Source organism: Meles meles, chromosome 20, assembly GCF_922984935.1.
Source record: "Meles meles chromosome 20, mMelMel3.1 paternal haplotype, whole genome shotgun sequence".
Lineage (NCBI taxonomy): Eukaryota > Metazoa > Chordata > Mammalia > Carnivora > Mustelidae > Meles > Meles meles.
This window is the reverse complement of record NC_060085.1, coordinates 31,787,622-31,810,555: the sequence shown is the minus strand read 5'-3', so window position 1 is coordinate 31,810,555 and position 22,934 is coordinate 31,787,622. Positions and strand designations below refer to the sequence as shown.

At 40.1% G+C, this 22,934-nt stretch overlaps 1 protein-coding gene across 1 annotated transcript in view; it reads right to left on the bottom strand.

The window, feature by feature from the left end:
* The window catches only part of SYNPR (synaptoporin), a 320,636-nt gene that overhangs the window by 161,753 nt on the left and 135,949 nt on the right, over positions 1–22,934 (bottom strand). The window lies entirely within an intron of this gene.

Genomic DNA, 22,934 nt, shown 5'->3' with positions numbered 1-22,934 from the left:
ACTTTTATTTATTTAGCCTACAGGGTAGGAGAAATCCGCATATGGATACACAGACCCTGAAATAACTCCACGGCTCTTCTCACAGTGTAGAGATCAGGAACCCTAGTGTAGACAGAAGGCTTACTGAGCTGACAAGTCCCAGGCCCAGGCTCTGCTGATTTTGTATGAACTTGGACACCTTTGTATGAATGTAACACCCTGGGAGACAGAAGGCATGAGGCTCAGTCTTGGGATTGCTACTGGTCTGCTCAATGACCCTGTGTGTCCCCTAATATGTCCATGCTTCAGTTTTTCCCATGTTTGAATTGAAGGGTTTCCACGGAATGATCTCAAAAGGCCTTCTTGGGTCCACTTTGATCAGAAAAGGGTCTAAGACTAAAAATTCAATTCAAATCTGATGGCTGAGTTACCTTTTTCAGCCCCATATTTTGTGCCAAATAAAGTGTTAATATTCTCTACATCTTCCTTGCTACCGCCCTATCACCAAGGATCTCTCACCTGAACCAATGCAATAGACCCCCAACAGGTCATCCTTTTACTCTTATCCCTATGTATCATTCTCTGTGTATTATCCAGATTGAGCTGTTGAAAGTAAAAAATTAAATCATATCAATCATCTGAGAAAAATTTCAATAGCTGTCCCGTAGGCTTAAAGTAAAACTGAAATTCTTCACTGTGGCTACAAAGCCTTTTGTGTCCTGAATCCTTTCTGTTTGGGATCTAATTCCAACCCTCTCCCTCCCTACTCCTCAGTTACACTGGCCTTCTATGCCTTTACACTTTATTATTCTTTCTGCCTAGAACATTCTCTCCTTAGATCTTTGCCTACTATCTCTTCTTCTGACATTTACTTCTTCCCTGACCACCTACCCTAAAAAAATACCTCTCCCTTCCTAGCTACCCCCTTTCACATCCCCCCCCCCCTTTTTTTTGGTCATTGGTATATATATATGAGATGTGGGGTTTTTTAGGTACTTCTTATTTTATTTTATTTATTTATTTGAGAGAAAGACAGTGAGAGCATGAGAGGGGAGAAGGTCAGGGGAAGCAGACTGCCTGTGGAGCTGGGAGCCCGATGCAGGACTTGATCCTTGGACTCCAGGATCATGACCTGAGCCGAAGGCAGTTGCTTAACCAACTGAGCCACCCAGGTGCCCTTTTTGGGTACTTCTTACTGCTCTTGTTTATTTATTGTTTTATTGATGATCTTTCTTCACTAGGGCAATAGCCTCTATGAAAGTAGGAATCTTGCTTTGCTCAACACTGTAACCTTGGTGTTTGGCAGAGTATGGCACATAGTAGGTGTTCAATTGATTTTTGTTAGATAAATGTATAAATTAATCAACATGAGAACAAATTAGGCTGGAGACAGAGGGAAAGAAATTTAAGTTTATAAAAGAAGCTTATTGTTGAAAGGCAAGGCAGGTGAACAAGGGTGATTGGTTCATTCATATCAATGGACATAGGCTGTTTTTATTTCCTCATTCAGGGAACACTCCTGAAAGGCTGCAGATTTCAGCCTCATCTTGATTTAAGGGGAGATCGTGTCAAAGATAGGGGAGAGCTCCTGTTGTGAACCACGCTGATCAGATGTCTCAGACACTTGGGTTTCCAGGATTCAGTTCTCCAAGGCCCATACAGAGAAGCTGGTATTTTGATACTCGACTATGCGTTTGTCATTAGAGAGGAATTAGTCCTACCAGCTGGCCACTTAGACTGTCCTTACCTTCCAATTTATCAGACAGTTGAGACAGTTGGCTACCACTCTCTAACATGCCGTTGGAACTGACAAAAATAAAGCCATATGCCATTATTTGATTGTTCTTATTTGAAAAGCGATGTTAACATTGTTGCTACTGCCTTAAAAATAACATTCATCCATTATTAGACTACTAAAAATAGAAGTACAGTGTTTTCTAAGTTGAGTATTTGTAGAGAAGGTTAAGTAGATTAAAATAATCTGTGAGTCTCTGAAAATCTCATTAGCAATGCTAATTTCCAATATGGTCCAATCTTTAACTCTGATCTTTCAACTGTGCATGGCCTTCAGATAACTTCAAACAATTTTTTTTCCCCTTTGAACTGGAAATCTTGTCTCTCCTTTGGTGGACATACCTTCTGGTGCACGTAGCAGTTCTCTTCCGTGCAGGTTCAACTCCTAAACATCTGGCCTCTCATTAGGAGTCCTTTCAGGCCTGCCTGCTCCGGGGTAAGACAGTGGGAGTCCTAGCTTTCTAAGCATTTAGCAAACACAGAGAGGAAAATTCCAGCACGATGAAGGTCTCAACTTTGCTGTGAGGGAAGGGAGGTAATCAAAGACAAGAACTACTTTGGCCATACTAATAAAGGACCAAGGGAGTTAGCTAAGGTCCTTCCATTTTGCTTCCAAACAGTTTCAACTCTTTCAAGCTACAGCAATGAAAGCACTTACAATCAATCTACTTAAGGAACAACCTTGACATCTTTCATGGTGCTTTCCCTGCTCGGACTGAGCACAACTCCTACCAGGGGTAAAATGCAATTTATTCTAATGCAAACAGGTATATAGAGTCAGGGCAGAACTTTCTAAACCTCTTGTCTTTTATTTCCCTTGTAAGAGAAAGAGTATTTTTTTCTCCAACGCTCTTTTCCTTTTCAAATGTCTAATGAGACAAAATAAAATCAGTATCACTTGAACATATTTATTTATGAGATCATTATGAGATCATTAGCTTTCCTCACTAGAGTTCAAGGCTAGCTAAAAGAAGCCGAACATAGAGGAAACAGGGGAAGCTAAGAAATATAGTGAGACAAGAGTTGAGAAGTGTTAGGATATTTAGTTGGAAATGTAGTCCCACCTGGGAGGAAAAAGGAGACAAAATGGTAGTTAAAATAGCAAATCAAACATGTTTAAGACCCATTTTCTGAAGACCATGAGTCTAAGCTCTTCAAAGGGAGGATAGTTACTTATCTCCAAGTCCTCAGCCCAAAGCAAAGTATCTGGGACAGAGCAGCCAAGCAAAGATGATTTGCTTAATGAGGGAAGGACAGAATTATCTAGGGACAGAATATGTATGGTTAAGCGCACTTCCCTTTAGGAAGGCATTGTGTTTGTCAGCTTCTGTTTCTCCTTCTAGATCCCCTTTCCTGCCCACTCTGTGTCCCAGCAGGGTGACCTAAATGACCACAGCAATGAGCAACATTTCACCACATCATCCTATGTGGACGATGCGGCCTGTGGGAAGTATAGTCAGGTCAGAGAGTGGGAGGAAACTGTGGTCTCAGTATTTATTCTTTTGAGCCCTCCTGATGGGTCCCTCATTGGATACATCTCTCTGGCAAAGGCAACAGGTGCTATGAAGTTGGCTTCTCCATACAGGTTTTCTCAGTGTGCCTCTGTTTCCCTGCATTTGACCCTTCAGGCCTGGACCGGTAACAGCTCCCCTCTGTTACTTACTAGGTACAGTACATGTACCACCCATTTTTGCTTAATTTAAACTCTGCCCGCCTCTTTCTAATTCACCTCTTTTTAAAAAAACTCCTCTCGGTGAATTAATTTGAGTGTCCCAGCTCTTTCCCACCTGGAACCTGGCTATACAAACCGGTGGATTTGAGTTCCAGGTCTGTCCCTTACCATTCGTGTCATCTTGTCCCATGCCCTCACCTAAAAAAATGGGGGTACTTGTAAACTAATGCATATAGACTTCTCAGGACATAGGAAACATCTGACATATAACATTGGCCATCACAGTTATAATCTTGATAGTGATTGTCTTCGCCAGCTTCTGTTTGCTTTATAGACATGATGCACAGCTCTCTCATTTCTCCTCCAGAGAGAAGACCTTATCATGTTTTGGAAAGGAAAGGAAAGCCCATGCCCTGTTCAGAAAGATTTAGCAGATTTTTGCTCCCTTGAATATGCAGGATAGAGAAATGACATTGAGGTACATGGCTTAAAGCAAATAAATATTTGTCGAAAAATGGTTTTGAGAGTTGGTATTTCTAAATATTCACAGTTCACCGGTCAGTCTACTCAGCTTACAGAGCAGGTATGTGGAGAGCTGCATCATTTCACTATTAGGCGGAGAGCAGTCTATGGATTCCCAGATGTCCCTCCAGGATCTCCTGGTGGGTAATCTTTTACCTTCGTTCCTGCTCTGATTACATTTTCCAAGCCAATGCAGGGGCTTAGTTCCTCAGAAATTCCCTTAACGTCCCAGAAGGACTTTGTCTCTGGAGTGAAGGGGGTCCAGGGTTTTACATATCACAGCTAAAGCCTACTTGGAAGCTCATGTTCTCAATAGGGAAGAACAATTCTGAAATCCACAGAAACTTTGTTAACATCCTAAAGTGAGAGGGCAATCATGCATTAGCCTAAAAATTTCAGTTCAACAGCTTGTTATGGAATGTGGGCTATATACTAGGCACGTGCCAAGTTCTGGGGATTTGGTCATGAAAAAGTTAAACATGGTTCCTGCCCAAAATGAACTTTGGATCTGATTTTTCTGTATAAGGCAAGATGTTACCTGGGTCGGGTGTATAAATAACACTTAGAGCACATCTGTGAAAATATTGAATGGATAATGCTGAATTTCTATGATGCATTTCTTAATTATAAAGGAAACACGTGAACATATTGCCCTAGTCTAGGAATTTTTATTATTTTGATTTTTATTTTCTTTAAATATTATTTATTTATTTATTTATTTGAGAGAGAGAGAGAGAGAGAGAGCAGGAGCAGGAGGAAAGGCAGAGGGAGAAGGAGGCCCCCCCCCCGAGCAGGGAGCCCCATGCCACCTGGATCCCAGGACAAATCATGACCTGAGGGGAAGGCAGACGCTTAACTGACTGAGCCACTCAGGCACTCCTAGTCTCACGATTTTTAAAATGTAAAATATGACCATAAAGTAAAATATTTGGAGGAAGTTCTTATATGTACTAGAATATAGATGGCACATTCAAACGACCAACACATCTCAGCTCACAAGAAAATTCCAAGGATAATCTTTAAAACAATTTTTAAGGGTGCCTGGCTGACTTGGTTGGTAGAGCATGGGACTCTTAATCTCAGGGTTGTGAGCTCAAGCTCCACACTGGATAGGGAGCTTACCTTAAAGAGGTTTTTTTTAAACTTGAGGCTGGCTGACATACCGTATGATATTAGTTTCAGGTGAACAACACAGTCATTCAGTTTCGCTCTATAGGTTATGCTATGCTCAGCACAGGTGTAGCTACCATTTGTCACCATACAACACTATTACAGTATAAAAGGATAATCTTTAACATCATACTTTTAAGCTGAATGTCAAAAATGCTGTGGAGATGCTCCTTGGCACACAACGGAGAGGGAAGGCGGTACAAGGGACTCTATCTTCTCTGCTTCAAACCACTCCACTGTTTGCTGTTCTATACCCCAGGCTTCTGTACATGACTGCACTTGGACAAAAATTTTACATCTTACACAAGAAAGCATGGAGTACTGCTGATCTAATGGAGAAATTTGGCAATTGTCATTTCCTGCAGTGAAGCTTTCTGATACAAATAATGACGCTAATATTTATTCCTGGCTATTAGCCTAAACTCTGTTCATGCACTATCTCATCTGATTATCATTCAACCCTTCCAGAATCTATTGTTCTCTTCATTTTACAAACGAGGAAGCTAAGGTTTAGTGCAGTTCAAGAACTTGCCCTAGTCTGCATAGCTAAAAAGTGTTAGAGCTAGGGTTTGAACTGGGTTGTAAATCCCATATTATTGTAAATCTGATATTAAATCTCCATATTATTAGCCTTTTTAATGTGTTTAGCATATACAAGGCGGGGCAGGGGGCAGCTGAACATCGTCTCTCTGAGCTTATACTCGCTGGAAAACAAAAGCAATGATGCATTTGAATTACATAATTTCTGATGATTATGCCTGTTGTTCTAGTGTAGGGGGTTAAAAGTGGTCCCACCATAAACATCTGGACAGTGCAATCATTCTTCCTTCTGTCTTGCATAGTCCAATATTGCTTTGCACATAGTAGGTACTAAATAGGTCTTTGCTGAATAATTAAAGAAGAAACAACGGATAATTGTGTTTAAGCCCATATTATTAATTCTAGTCAGAAAGAGCAAAGACATAGATCTCCACCTTCTTCCTATCATTTATTTTTATAACAGAGCTCTATCAACAAGTAGATGGCTTACAAGTTTGACTCTTCCTGACACATATTTCTTAAAGCCTAGTGTGGAACCACAAGATGAGTAGTTGTTGCTATGATTAAGGATTATGACTTTATATCAGAAAGAATCCCTGAGGTCCATTTTTTGCATGAATCTTGTTAGTACTCTAATATGAGCAAGAGAAGAAAAACACAAAGACCATTTTCAATAACCTTGCCCAGTACACTGAGAAATGAATAGCAAATTAGATCAAGAGCTGCATGAGTTTTTCACTGATGATTTCCCTCTGAAGGGATGTGTCATAGCCAACTGTGTACATGCGTGTGACCCTTTTAGCCTTTTTTTTCTAAGATTTTATTTGTTTATTTGACAGACAGAGATCACAAGTGGGCAGAGAGGCAGGCAGAGACAGAGAAAGGAGGAAGCAGGTTCCCGTGGAGCAGAGAGCCCGATGCGGGGCTCTATCCCAGGACTCTGGGATCATGACCTGAGCCAAAGGCAGAGGCTTTAACTCACTGAGCCACCCAGGTGCCCCCCGTTAGCCTTTCTAAACTTCCATTTCTTCACCTCACCTGTAAAATGGGAATGATAATGCTGACTTACATAAATAGCACACAGAAGGAACCCTGCTGGTAATTGTAATAACATGAGTGACATGCATTCTCTCTCCCTGCTAATGCAAGATAGATTTAAGAATCAAATGCTTGCAAAATGGTTTTCTGGTTTTCCTTTCCTTCTCAACAAATTGAGTTAAAATCCCTCTGTTAGACCAGCATGCCTCCAAAACCCAGACCAAATTACAGCTCTTAATACTTATATAGGGCACAGGTAGGAAAGAGAATGAAAGTCTGTCTCCCTCCATATAGTTAACAATATGTAGAATTTATAACATCTGAGTGTTTTTGCACTAGCTACAAGGACACCAGTCATGACTGGTTTGGTTATGGTTCCACCCAAAAGCATTCTCCCCACACTGTTCTCACCCTTTCACTGTTAGTCCCAGTATTAGGGATGTGTATGGTTATCAAGCTGTACAGGAGGAGAATGGAGCTAATCAAAGGGACCTGGGGCATTATTTTAATCTGGAGGCTTATGAAATCTTTGAAAAACCTCTTTCTTTTGCTTTAGTATGTATTATGCTAGACATGTCTCTGGATTCCTAGGATATAGGATTTGGCCATTTGGCTTAAAGCAGATAACTATTTGTTAACCAATAAGATCCCTTTGGCCAATAAAATCTCCGGTAATTGCACTAACAACAACAACAACAAATTCCTCTTATCTGGAGGACACTTCTGCATTCTTTGTAATCTTCCCAAATGTCTAGCTTCAGGGCTACGAGCAGAGAGGCTGCAGCCTGGCCAGTCTCACAGGTCAGCAGCAATGCCAACAGGGGACAGTTCCCCTGAAAGTACTCTGAGAACTGAAACTGGCAATACCAAATCGTGCTCCTGTTACAGCTTCTCTGCTCCGTTCCTCCCTCCACAAACGTAGGAAGCCACTACTCTTCCTCTGATAGTCGATTATTTGTTACTGCCGGCCTGCTCGGAACAGTTCAGAATGCCATGTGTGCTCACACAGAGAAGAAAACCCGTTTTTTTTCTTCAGCTGCGCATCTATTTTTAAAAGAGAATGCTTTCCCAATGCCTTCCTTGAAATGTTAGCTCCTTCTCAAACCATCCCCAAGTTGTTAAATGATACAAATTAAGAGAGTGAATCTGAAGAACAGGACATTCTGATATTTCCAGAATGTCACTTATCTCAAGTCCAAGAGCAGCTCTTCTCCTCTCATCTCTAGGAGAAGTGTAGAGACAGAAACTCCCTAAGAAGGGGCTATCACACAGCGCATTCTGACATTAGCTGGAGGAGGAGGAGACTCAGCCTGAGATTCTGTGCAGGAAAAAAAAAAGAAGAAGAAGAAGAAAAAGAAGAAGTCCCTCATGTTATGACATGACGATGCTCACAGTGCTTTGGGGGAGCCTCAAAGTCACATAGCACTACAGTTCACAAACTTGCCTGCACATCTGAATCACCTGGGCAGCTTATCAAAACCATGAATGGTCAGTTCCAAACTGAGACTGCCTCAATCATAAGCCAGGAAGGTCCCCGACTGCCTCTTGCCAGGGTGAGCTCGCGAGCACACCGGTGTGAGGACACCTCCGCTCCGGGCTCGAGCCACTTGGATAGACTTTTAGACAGCAAGGCCACTGCAGCTTGTCACACAAGATGAGCCCCGTCTTCAGCAAGGGCTCCGAGGAGGAAAAGGAGTCTGACCTAAGGGGAGAAAGGCTGCCTCTTTCTGGAATCTGTTCCATCGGGGTGGAAGTGTGCGTAATGCCTGCCTCTTGTTCTCCTTAGGCCTCTTTTGTGTCTTGGGTCTTCTCTTTGAGTAAGCACGTGCTCACGCACACACACAGGAGGAAACCACAGTAACAACTCCGGCTAATATCTATGTGGCAGGCTCTCATCGAAACACTCCGTATGAATTGACTCATATAATCCTCCTTAAATACAACAAATGAGCAGCTCAAAATCCAAAGACCAACAGATGTGCTCCCTGATCCATTTCCTAGAAACCGCTTGGCTTCTGCTCTCTTGCCTCCAACCAGCGCCCCCTCTTTATGTAGGTTTATCAATTCTGTGGGCCTGCGTAGCACAGGTAGCCTTAAGAAATGTTGTCTTGGTTGCTCTCTCTTGCAAGATTTCTCCTGACACAAGGACCTAAGTACAAGTAGTTTATTCGGAAGGTGATTCCAGGAAAGGAATAGGGGGGGAGGAGGAGGGGGAGGGTAATGCATTAATGAACAGGTAACCACAAGGTGCAGGAAGCTGGTGCTCCTAGCCTCTGACTCCCTTCCCTTATTGGCCCCCACAAGCATTAAATCTCCTCCCTGCATCTCCTGCCTGTCCTGTTTGATGGCCTAAAGCCCTGAGGCTGAGGGATCCAGTCCCTGCACGGAGGATGCTGAGGTTCTGTGTGAGAGCACTAAGTGCTGTGCCAACAAGGCAAGACCTTGGCAGTGACTATTGCAATGCTTACCAGTACCTTTGAATGGCTTACATTAAAAGTCGGGATGGAAAAAAATAAAAGAAATTGTGACTTTTTTATGAGGGTTCCATGGACAGATTATATTGTTCTGGCTCTACTTGATCTGCCTGGATTTCTTCTTTATATTTGTTTTGTTTTTTTATGGGCTTGGTGATTTAGGTAACAGACCAGGCTGCTCTTTCCAGCCATTTGCTTTAAAGCCGCCGTATCTTTGCTTATGCTGTTCACGGCAACAGAATGCCCTCACTTTTCTTCTTGGATAACCGTGACACTACTTGTCCTTCAAAGGCCAAGGAAATTACAATGGCCATTCTTCGCAGTTATTTCCCTCTTCCTGGGTCATAGTTAGCCATCTCCATGTTTATCTCCCCACCTTAACCCAAGATTTTGCACGTGATAGAGGCTTAATAAATGCCTATAGATTGGATGGGTAGACCATTTCTTTTTTTTTTTTTAAGATTTTATTTATTTATTTGACAGACAGAGATCACAAGTAGGCAGAGAGGCAGGCAGAGAGAGAGGAAGAAGCAGGCTCCCTGCTGAGCAGAGAGCCCGACGCGGGACTCGATCCCAGCACCCTGGGATCATGACCTGAGCTGAAGGCAGAGGCCTTAACCCACTGAGCCACCCAGGAGCCCCAACTAGATCATTTCTAAACAAAGAGATTTCAAACTTCAGACCCTGGAGTATGGCTATGGCTGTGGAAGGGATATCTTGTCCCTCTTGCACACTCTCAGAATTCTGTTACTTCATTCAGTGTTACTGATTTCTAGCATTTTCCTTTTTTTTCCCCCCCCAAAAATGCTACATCACCATTTGATTGTAATGCTTGCTCAAATATCTTTTTTTTATTACAAAGATTTTTATTTATTTATTTGACAGAGATCACAAGTAGGCAGAGAGGCAGAGAGAGAGGAGGAAACAGGCTCCCTGATGAGCAGAGAGCCCTATGCGAGGCTCGATCCTAGGACCCTGGGATCATGACCTGAGCCGAAGGAGAGGCTTTAACCCACTGAGCCACCCAGGCGCCCCATCAAATATCTTTTACTAGTGGGGTGGTACAGGTGAATTGACAGATCTACTAGGTCAGTGACCTAACATTTCTGAAGACAGAGAAAGAAAAAGAGAAGTACTTTTAGCTTTGCTAGGCAGTGGCAACAGTTTCATGAATGACCCTACATTTTCAGAAACAAATCTCCAAATGTTGTTGTTGTTGTTGTTGTTGAAAGGACTCTTTCCCTGTTGGGGTTTTATGATTTGGTTTGTGAACTCCTACTCATCCTTCAAAATCCAGCTCACTTGTCATCCCCTCTGTGAATAGAAAAGAAGAAAGACGGTGACAGTTTGGGTTCACTTACTCTTTTATAGGCACTGTGTGAGGCACTTATGATATTTAACAAAAATTTTTTTAATGTAAATTATTTCTACACCCAATGTGAGGGTCTAACTCATGACCCCGAGATTAAGAATTGCATATTCTTACAACTGAGCCAGCCAGGTGTCCCTACTTATGTTCTTTCGTTTCACTCTTCCAACAATAGTGCAAAGCAGGGGCACTTGGGTGGCTCAGTCGGTTAAGGGTCTGCCTCTGGCTCAGGACATGATCCCAGCGTCCTGGGATTGAGACCCATATTGGGCTCCCTACTCAGCAGGGAGCCTGCTTCTCCCTCTGCCTGCTCCTGCTCCTCCCCTTGCTTGTGCTCTCTCCCTCTCTTTGACAAACAAATAAATAAAATCTTAACAAAAAATAATGCAAGCCCATTTTCAGAAAAGAAAAGTGGGACTAGGGCGCCTGGGTGGCTCAGTGGGTTAAGCCGCTGCCTTCGGCTCGGGTCATGGTCTCAGGGTCCTGGGATCGAGTCCCGCGTCGGGCTCTCTGCTCGGCAGGGAGCCTGCTTCCCACTCTCTCTCTCTCTCTGCCTGCCTCTCTGCCTACTTGTGATCTCTCTCTGCCAAATAAATAAATAAAATCTTTAAAAAAAAAAAAAAAAAAAAAAAGAAAAGTGGGACTAAGCAAAAACCTAGCTAATATGTGATGAAATCAAGATTTGAATCCAAGGCTCTCAGACAGCAAAGTACACAAAACAAGCTAGTCCTTGTTGCCTACCACATCCTTTACATAGCAATTTTTTTTCTCAAGGATATATGTCTTCATTCAGGTTTACTGTGAAGATTTATTAAGACCCCGAGTGCATACATGTATGTATGTAGCTCTGTATGTAGCTCTGTATGTGTCTGTACACACATTGTGTGTGTGCATATGTACATCTTCAGTGCAGAAGTGAATAATGAATGTGAAGAATGAATTAACAAACTCACCTCACACCTTAAAATATTATATAAAACTACGTCAACACTTTGAAAAAGTTCAAAATGTTTTTGGCAAACTAATCTTTGACAAAGTCGAGTTAAGTAATGTAAGTAATGCCTAATGTCCTGGGCATAGTCGGCCCATCTAGAAGGTATTTTTTTATACATTGAGGTCACTCATATCTTTACCTCCTCAACACCTAACTATGCACCAAGGCTTTGGACTCCCCATAATCTGGCTCTTGTCTGTCTCTGAAACAGGAAATGATCTGCTAAAGGACAAATCACCAAGGTTTTATATGCTAAAGGTTATGTACCTTACTCAGGTTAGAGGCTCCCCACCCCCCGGCCCTTACTCAGAGCTTAATTACTTTTACTTTACAAATAACCCTAATAAATTTGTTTTTTTCTAAGATGATAGCATATTGGAAGAAGCCAAGTAAAATGGAACAAACTGTGAGACACGGGCATGATTAGAGCCCATGGGAGCAAGAGAGAACATAGAAATAAATAAATGAGAACTTGAAAGTATAGCATTCTCAGAATACTTTATATAAGGGCAAAGAAACCCTGCTTTGCTCCATGGGCTCTGAGAATGTCATTGCATTATGGCAAAACAAAACAAAACTAAACAAAAAGGAAACAGTATGCCAAGAACTGTTAAAATGTTTTCTATCAATCTTTTAAAAACACAAGAACATGGACAACTTCTACATGAAAGAAAAACTTCTACTCCAATTAGCTACAATCTTTAAAAAAAAAACAAAAAACCCTAAAATTTTTATTCTTAAATGGGCAAAATTTCAACTATCAGAAACCAAGACAATTAAGAAAGAAGTATTCCCTATGGATTCCAAAGATTGCCAGAGTGTCACAGCCCTGAGAAGCTGCCAGCCCTGGTAATGTGCAGAATGTGCAGAAATGCTAAGAAAAATCGGGTATCTCATGGCTAGATTCTGCTTGAGATCCAATGCTATTAGATATATCTTAGAGAACTACTTAGCTTTGGAAATGTGAGGATCTTTCCATTGCTATCCACCTGCATGCACTACAGGACAAAAGGCTCTATGGGTTTATGATATGCAAAGTATTGACACAATTCTCTCAGTATAGTGAATAATGGAGTTGTTGATCTCATTTTTACCATAGCTCCCCTTAATATTTTTTCTGCTTTCATTGTTCATGGGACTGACAATGTTATAGCTACCTACATGAAACAATAAAGATACACAGGAAAAAAACATAATACCTCCAGACCTAACCACCAACACATCAGGTTTTTTTTTTTTTTCATTTTTATATGCCTTCCAGCTATTGTTTACATATGTGGTACACTGATTGCAAAACTGATCTTCTAATTCCTTTCCCTGCATCCACACTCATTCGGTGTGACTGCAGCTCTTGTTGTGTAAGAAATAGAACTATGTCTGCAATCCTTGAATGTGGGCTCTCCTTATAACGTCCTTTGGCCAGTAGAATGTGGCAGAAGTGAAGCTGCAACGGTTCTGAGTCTAGGTCTTAAACTACCTTGCAGTTTCCACTTTCTTTCTTAAACCTTTTCCTAGCCAGCATGACAATAAGCCTGCGATAGCTTGTTGAATGACACTGAAAAGACGCACGGTCTAGCAGCCCCCATTACCCAGCCAACAGCCAGAACATGTCAATGAAGTCACCCTAGACCAGTATGTATCTGGCCAGCTTGACAGCTGACAAGAGCAAGCCCAGCTGATCATCAAGTCTGTTTATCCAGAGACTAATGAGAAATAATAAAGGCCTATTGTTTGAGCCCTGAGTTTTATGTGGTTTACTATGCAACAATAGCTTACACAATATGCATGCATTTAGTTGACCTAATGGTAATTATGTTATGAATCATGTTTTTTAATGGCTACCTAATATGTCATACAGTGGATCTACAATAACTAATTTAAATGTTCTCTCTATTGTCAGACATTTAAATAATCTATAGTTACTTAGGAGAGGCAATGATGCAATGCAATGAGCACAGGTTATTGGTCTTCTAATTTGCTATAATGGCTCACAGAACTCAGGGAAACACTATTACTGGCTTATTATAAAGATATTATAAAGGAGACCAAGGAAGAACCAGATGAAGAAGTACCTGGGTAAGATCTAGAAGGGTCCTGAGCACAGGAGCATCTGTCCCTATAGAACAGGGGTATTCCAGCACATGGATACATTCACAAACTCAGAAGCTTCTTGAACCCCATCTTTAAGAGGTTTTTATAGAGGTCTCATCATGTAGACATGATGGATTATTAACTCGATCTCCAGCCACTCTCTACCTCTGGAGGTTGGGGCGGGTGGGGGGGGGTAAGGTTGAAAGTTCCAAGCATCTAATCAAGGGCTGGTCTTTTTGGCAAACAGCCTCCACCCTAAAGTTGTCTAGAGGTCTGCCAAGAATTGCCTCATTAGAAAAGGTATCACCTAGGAAAGTCCTCCTATTGCCTAGAAAACTCCAAGGAATTTAGGAGCTCTCTGTAAGACATTCCTATCACCCAAGTTACCCAGGAAGTTACAAGATTTTAGGAGCTCTGTACAAGGAACTGGGGATGAAGACCAAATACATATTTCTTATCTTATCACAATATCAGAAGTTAAATATAAATAAGCAGACAGGGGCACCTGGGTGGCTCAGTCAGTGAAGCAACTGTCTTCGGCTTGGGTCATGGTTTTGGGGTCCTGAGATCAAGCCCCACATCCAGCTCCCTGCTGGGTGGGAAGTCTGCTTCTCCCTCTCCCTCTGCTGCTCGCCCTGTTTGTGCTTTCTTGCTCACACTCTCCCTCTCAAATAAATAAATAAAATCTTTTTTCCATTGGATATTTTTTCCTGCTTTGTTGAAGATTAGTTGACCATAGAGTTGAAGGTCCATCTCTGAGTTCTCTGTTTCATTCCACTGACCTATGTGTCTGTTTTTGTGCCAGTACCATGTTGTCTTGGTGATCACAGCTTTGTAATACGGCTTGAAATCAGGCAACATGATGCTTTGTGTTTCTTTTTCAACATTTCCTTGGAAATTCGGGGTCTTCTCTGGTTCAATAAATGGTACTGAGAAAATTGAACAGCTACACCAGAAGGATGAAACTCGACCACTCTCTTACACCATACACAAATATAAACTCTAAATGGATGAAATACCTCAGTGTGAGACAGGAATCCATCAAAATCCTAGAGGACAACATAGGCAGTAACCTCTTCAGCACTGGCCACAGCAACTTCTTTCAAGACACATCTCCAAAGGCAAGGGAAATGAAAGCGAAAATGAACTTCTGGGATTTCATCAAGATAAAAACCTTCTTCACAGCAAAGGAAACAGTCAACAAAACAAAACAAAGAGGCAACCCACAGAATGGGAGAAGATATTTGCAAATGACATATCAGATATGGTATCCAAGATCCTCTCACACTTAACACCCAAAAAACAAATAATCAAGTCAAAAAATGGGTAGAACACATGAACAGACATTTATCCAAGAAGATATATGAAAGGCTAACAGGCACATGAAAAAATGTTCAACATCATTAGCTATCAAATCAAAACCACATTGAGATACCACCCTACATCAGTTGGAATGGCAAAAATTAACAAGGCAAGAAGCAACAAATGTTGGAGAGGATGTGGAGAAAGGGGAACCCTCTTACGCTGTTGGTAGGCATGCAAGTTGGTGCAGCCACTTTGGAAAACAGTGTGGAGGTTCCTCAGAAAGTTAAAAATAGAGCTAACATATGACCCAGCAATTGCACTACTGGGTATTTACCTCAAAGATACAGATGTAGTGAAAAGAAGAGTCACATGCACCCTAATGTTCATAGCAGCAATGTCCACAATAGCCAAAATGTGGAAGGAGGTGAGATGCCCTTCAACAGATGAATGGATAAAGAAGATGTGGTCCATATACACAATGGAATATTACTCAACCATCAAAAAGGATGAATACCCACCATTTGCATTGACATGGATTGAACTGGAGGAGATTAATGCTAAGTGAAATAAGTCAAACAGAGAAAGGCAATTATCATATGGTTTTACTTATTTGTGAAACATAAGGAATAGCATGGAAGACAGTAGGAGAAGGAAGGGAATAATGAAGGCAGGAAATCAATGAGGGAGATGAACCATGAGAGACTATGGACTCCAGGAAACAAAAGGAGAATTTCAGAGCAGAGGGGCATGGGGGATGGGTTAGCCCAGTGATGGGTATTAAGGAGGTCATGGACTGCATGGAGCGCTGGGTGTTACATGCAAACAATGAATTATGGAACACTACATCAAAAACTAATGATGTTCTGTATGATAACTAACATAACATAAAAAAATAAAAATTTTTTAAAAAGTAAAAAAATAAAACATTAAATAAATAAGCAGACAGACAAAAATGGAGATGAAGAAACCAGTGTCTAGAGGTAATTGTGTTTTTACTCCGTTTCCATTTATTCACGTAAAAAACATGAAAGAATCAGGTTTTATAGCAGTAGAAATGACCTGGACCTTCTAAAGAGGAAATCATCATTCTGCTGGTTACCAGATACCAGTGCATGGCACGAACTAAGAGGGGTACATAGGAATGAGCTAATGAGCTTGTTTAATGTGCAGATTCTGAAGCCACAGAGCCAGAGATTCTGTTTCAGTAGATCTGGAGCTGGACCCAAGAATCTGTATGTTTTGAGATCTCTCCTAGGAGATTCTGACACACCTAGTTTGGGGAACCACTGCTTTAATTATCCACCCACATGTCATTTTTCAGGTGGGAGATGAAGATAAAAAAAGGATTAAATGAGAAGCTCAGAGCTGCTCAGGGAGTCCATCAATGGCTGAGCTGGGACTAGAACTCAGGCCATGGGATTTCTGAGCTAAGGTTTCACGTGGCTTACAGTTAGGAGAATTATCCCAAGTTCATCAAAGGACAGGAATCCACTGAGACCCTTGTTTTAAGTGTTTACTTTTCTTCCTAAGGCCAGCTTCTGCCTCATCCTAGTTAATACGTACTCTATACCCTAGGGAAATTATTGATGTGAATACATGTTTTATTCTTTACTGAGAACACATCCTCTGAACTGTAACCAAAGTAACTGGCTTTTCGGCAAGTTGAAATACACCAAGAAAGGGTTTATCTTATGTATTAATATACAGCTCCGTGTTAGCTTTCAAAAAACGCAGTAAATCAAATCCAGGTAACAGGTTCTTTTAAATTTTATTGTCTCCTTGTGGCTTTGTAATACATTTTTTTTAGATAGAGAACTTACCAGTTTGTATAACTCATTCTTTCAAACCAATAGCATGAGACTTTTTCAGTCTTCCAAATTTGAAGTTTGTGAAGATACTATTCTGTCATATGATTTCTTCCAAAAAACAAACAAAATAAAACAAACAAACAAAAAACAGAGCTATCAAGATAGGTATCCCAACAAGCATATTTATTTTGATAGACTTGGAAAACTTAATAGGATTTTAGAGTTATTTAAAATTTTAAATTAATTTGAAAGTTGAATTCAAGGACAAAGCAATAAAAGTATTTACTGAGCCAAAAAGAAAAATTCCAGCCTGAATCACTTGTCTGTAAAGTCTTTTTTTTTTTAAGGTTTTTTTTTTTTTTTAAGATTTTATTTATTTATTTGACAGACAGATCACAAGCAGCCAGAGAGGCAGGCAGAGAGAGAGGAAGGGAAGCAGGCTCCCTGCCGAGCAGAGAGCCTGATGTGGGGCTCCATCCTGGGATCATGACCTGAGCTGAAGGCAGAGGCTTTAACCCACTGAGCCACCCAGGCGCCCCACTTGTCTGCAAAGTCTTAAGCTTCATGTAGCTTAGCAGTGACAGTAATCACTGGTATAATCATTAAAACTTGATGTTTGAGAAGACAAGGGTTTGAATGATTCCAACCAGAGGCATGTGACCTTGGAAAACAACTCAGGTTTTCTAAACCTTAACATCTTTATTTGTATAACAGGCTAATTATAGCACCTATAGGACATTGAACACTCATCGTATCCCAAGATATTTAAAGACTTTCTATTATTTAATTTACTACCTATAACTTCACATATAAGTACTATTATTATCCCTACTTTACAGATGCAGAAACTGAGGCTCAGAGATGTTAAATAACTCACCTGAGTCACACAGGTGGTATGGGATAGAGCCTGGATTTGAACCAAGGCAGGCTGATTCCAAAGCCTATACCAACTAGGTAAAAGTGGAAAGATCTTTGTGAGGCAGCTATAAGGATTAAATAAAATACTCTCTATTGAATTCTTGAAAATAGTGAGAGCTCAGAAATGGTGCTCTAATACTATTATTTTCAGAGGAGCACCTTGAGTCAAATACTTACATTAGGAGCCCTCTGTTAGGACTATAAGCTACCTTCTATTGCCTTTAATGATTCCTAGTGCATATACCACTAATAATAAATTAACTTTTACCTGTTCTCTTTCATTCTCTTTTAAATAATATCTAAATTATTGTCTGAGAAATTCAGAGAAGTATAAAGAACAGAGTTTCTAAATCCCATCATTCAGATGACCACTCCTTTGGTAGAGAATAGTATATCCTTCCAGTCTCTCCCCTATGCAAATTAATATTCACTCTTTTCTTAAAAAACCAAAATGTGGATTCTTCTATAGATAGGATTTAACCTTGACTTTTCTGCCTGATGATTATAGCATAAGCATTTTCCCCATCCCACGCACTATTATGTGAAAACAAGATTTTTCACTGATAGCATAAGATTTCATTTAAGATAAATTGTGGAGAGAGGTAGACAGATTCTGCTCCTTTCTTCCTTCTTTCCCAAGAGGATAGAGTTAGTGTGCCTAGGATCAGGAACAGTCCTAGGAAGGATTATGGTGCTAAGAATGTACACATAGGGGTTTTCTTTCTCTTGGTTCCCCTCTATTAATTTGGCTGATGGAAGCAGACAACTGTCATTATATCCACACTTTTCCCTTTGTGTTCCCTCTTCTCATTGAATAGAGAGTAGTATAATGAGAGTTGGGTTTGGACTTATAAAAAGTGGGACCGAAAATTCTCCTGCATAAGTGTAACGTAATGTCCAGTATAATTTACCAATATGCCTCCACTCCCCCAAATCCCCCATATTGTCAAAGGGACTATTAACACTGTGCACAATTTTAGGGATGCCTGGGTGGCTCAGTTGGTTGAACAGCTGCCTTCGGCTCAGGTCATGATCCCAGCGTCCTGGGATCGAGTCCCGCATCGGGCTTCTTGCTCCGCAGGGAGCCTGCTTCTCCCTCTGCCACTCTGTCTGCCTGTGCGCGCTCTCTCTCTCTCTCTGACAAATAAATAAATAAAATCTTTAAAAAAAAAAAAAACACTGTGCACAATTTTAAAATGTTTGTTAAGAGTGATTACAAACCTGTCCTTGAAACAATGATATATTAAACTCAGACAACTCAAGCTTGCTTTTTTTTTTTTTAAATAAATACAGACTCTGGATACTATGTTTTCTTTTTTTAGCTAACACAAACACATCTGAAGTAATAATACTGTAGCAATTATAATAAAATCAGAGTGATACATAATTTTTATTGAGCCCTTACTATGTGCTAAATGTCTACACATTGTCTCATTGAATGCCTAGATGATTCTATAAAGTGGAGATTGTCCACATTTTGCAGAAGAGGAAGTGAAAGCTGGATGTCGGTATATGACTGGTCAAAGGCAACAAGACCAGCTATGGTAGAGCCAAGATTTCAATGTCAACTCACCCGCCATCAAAGCAGCATTTCTCTATACCTCCCCCACACCCAAAGCTGTTTCCCTGGTGCTATAGGTGATACTTATTTTTTAAATAACTTTTGTTTTAGAGTAGTTTTAGATTTACAGAAAAGTTGGAAGAATAGCACAATTTCTTTATACCTTGCACTTAGTTTCCCTTATTGTTGATATTATTGGGATACATTTGCCACAACTGATGACCCTATACTGATAGATTATTACTAAGTTCCTACTTCATTCCTATTTCCTTAGTTTTTAACCTAATGCTCTATATCTCTTCTAGAACCCCACTCAGGAGACCACATTACATTTAGTCATTGTGACTCCTTAGACAACTTTAGACTGTGACAGTTTCTCAGATTTTCCTCACTTATCATGACCTTCTTGACCAGGAAAACTGGTCAAGTGCTTAATAGAAAGACTATCCCTGTTTGGATTTTTCTGAAGTTTTTCTCATGGTAAGACAGGGTTTATGGGTGGCAATTTAAAAACAAAACAAAACGAGATTCCCTTAATATCCACCACCTAGAGAATTAAGAAAACTTAATGTTTTCAATATTTGGTTCAGAATTTTTTAAATAAAAAAGGTGATGAAACTGAGGTCCCCTTTATACCACTCCTCAGTTTCATTCCCCCTTTTCTTCCCTAAAGATTTTACTTATTTATTTGACAGAGAGAGAAAGAGAGAGCACAAGCAGGAGGAAAGGCAGGCAGAGGGAGAGAGAGAAGCAGGATCCCCGAGGAGCAAGAAACCTGCTGTGGGGCTTGGTCCCAGGACTCTGGGATCACAACCTGAGCTGAAGGCAGACACCTAACCAACTGAGCCACCCAAGAGCCCCAGTTTCATTCCCTTTTGTCTCCAAATTTGTATTTTTCTTTTCTTTTTTTTTTTTAAAGATTTTATTTATTTATTTGATAGACAGAGATTGTAACTAGTCAGAGAGGCAGGCAGGGAGAGAGAGGAGGAAGCAGGCTCCCCGCTGAGCAGAGAGCCCGATGTGGAGCTCGATCCCAGGACCCTGGGATCATGACCTGAGCCGAAGGCAGAGGCTTAACCCACTGAGCCACCCAGGCGCCCCCAAATTTGTATTTTTCTTATCCATGGTTTTACATTCCTTTATTAGATGTACATGTCAATAAATAGCATGCAGCATTTTATGTTTCTATTATATAGATCTTATCATAGTGAACAGTTATTCTGCAACTTGCTTTCTTCAGACACATTAGAATTTTGAGACCTATGTTGATATATACAGATTTAGTTCATTCATTTTTAAACTCCTCTATGGAGTTTTGTTCTATGAATGAGTTATGCTTATTGATTTTTTATGGATGATGCACAATAAGGTTTTTATTTTTGTTGTGCAACGATGTACAATGAACATCTTTGTGTTTATTCTTGGTGAAGATGGGTGAGTTTCTCAACAATATATATCTAGCAGTGGAATTATTGGGTCTTAAGCTATGGCTATATTCATAGTATTTCTAGGTCTGACCAAATTCCTCTTCAGTTTACACATCCTTACCCTAGCATTGTGTCTATGTTTCCATTATGTCACATCATTGCTTCCACTTACTGCTTTTAGACTTCCAATAATTTGCCAGTCAGATGGATGAAATTTTTTAAATTTATAACTTTACTGAGTCATAATGGAGAAAAAATAAGGTATGCATATTTAATGGGTACAACTGGATAAATTTTGAGAGACTGCATGTACCCATGAAACTAAGACTACAATCCAGATACTGAATATTTCCATCCCCCTCAATGGTTTCCTTGTTTCTCTTTTCAGTTCATCTCTCAACTTCTGAACACAGGTATGGTAAACAAAATTCTAAGAGGGCTCTGAGGTTTCCCCACCCCCTATGTAATCTTCTGATCTTGAATGTGAATGGGACCTGTATATAGGATAGTACAGCATTCCTGATTAGGTTACATTGTGTGGCAAAGGTGAAGAGATACTGCAAATGTAATGAAGGTCCCTAATCAGTAGGCTCATAGGTCTCCAATCAAGCTGATTAACTTGCTTAAGTTAATCAGCAGGGAGGTCTTCCCAGCTGGGTCTTGATCTTATCATATGAGTCCTTTAAAAGAAGTTATAAAGGTCAGAGAAAGAAGCAACAGACAAGCTCTCCAGTTGGCCTTGAAGAACCTAATGCAATGTTGCAGAGAGGGCCACAGCAGTAAAGAATGACAGGTGCCTGGAGACCAGGGTCTCAATCTTACAGCTGCAAGGAGCTGCATTCTGCCAACAATGAGAGAGCTTGAAAGACCACCCAGAGCCTCAGAAGAGTTTGCAGCCTTGATGTCACCCTCCTCAGGCTGAACCCAGGATAACCCAACTTCATGCTGCCCCATGGAAACTGTGTGTGTGTTGTTTCAGGTCTCTGTGCTTATTATCATTTATCACGCAGCAATAAACAGCTAATATACCAGGCATCAACTCTGTTTTCTTTCACCACAGGTTAGTTTTTATTTCCTAGATTTTTAAAGTAAATGGTAGATGCTCCTTTTGTTTTGTTCCAGATTTTTTCACTTAGCATAATAATTTTTTTGATTCACTCATATTGTGTATCAGTACTTTGTTTCTTTCTATTCAGTGTATGGATATACCACATTTTGTCTATAGATTCACCTATTAATAGACATTTGGGTGGTTTCCAGTTTTTTGGCAATTGCAAATCAAACAAGTCTATGTGGACATATATTTTCATTTCTCTTATTTTAATTTGCATCTTCCTGATTATCAGTAAGATTGATTACTTTTCACCTTTTACTATCTACTTGGTTGTCCTTTCCAATATATTGCTTCTTGATATCCTCTACCATTTTTTTTAAATCTTTTTTTTTTTTTTAATATTTTATTTATTTGACAGAGAGAAATCACAACTAGGCAGAGAGGCAGGCAGAGAGAGAGGAGGAAGCAGGCTCCCTGAGGAACAGAGCGCCCGATACGGGGCTCGATCCCAGCACCCTGGGATCATGACCTGAGCCGAAGGCAGAGGCTTTAACCCACTGAGCCACCCAGGCGCCCCTGTAGTTCTTTATTTATTCTGAATATATGTATTTTGCCTGTCACTAGGCAAAGGAAATGTCTTTTCCCAATTGACTATTATCTTTTAACTTTGTTTAAAATATCCTTTGTCATATAAAAACTTCAATGTTAATAAAGCCTACGTAATTTATCTTTAAAAAATGTTTGCTTTTATTACTTGTTTTAAGACTTGAGTTTATAGATATTTTCCTTTTTTATTATTATAAAATAATAATATATAGTTTTAGAGTTTTGTTTTTTACACTTATACCTTCACTCCTTTGGGGGTTTATTTTGCTATATGGGGAGGTAGGAATATAATGATTTTTTTTCTATAAAGAAACCAATTTTTTAACTCTACATATCAAATAATTCATCCTTACTTCACTGATTTACAATTCCCCTGTGTATCTACTTTTTCAGCTTTCTATTCAGAGGCACTGGTATATTTGATCACTACTGAACCTGCCATGGTATTTTAATTATAATATCTTTACAGTAAGCTTCATAGGGCATTTATGATACTTTCTCCTCTTTTGTCTTGTTTCAGAATTATCTTGACCTTTCTTGCATTTTACTCCTTTAAAGTTAAAAATAAATTTCTCTTAAAAATTTTGATGCATTTTTAACATTAGAATTGCA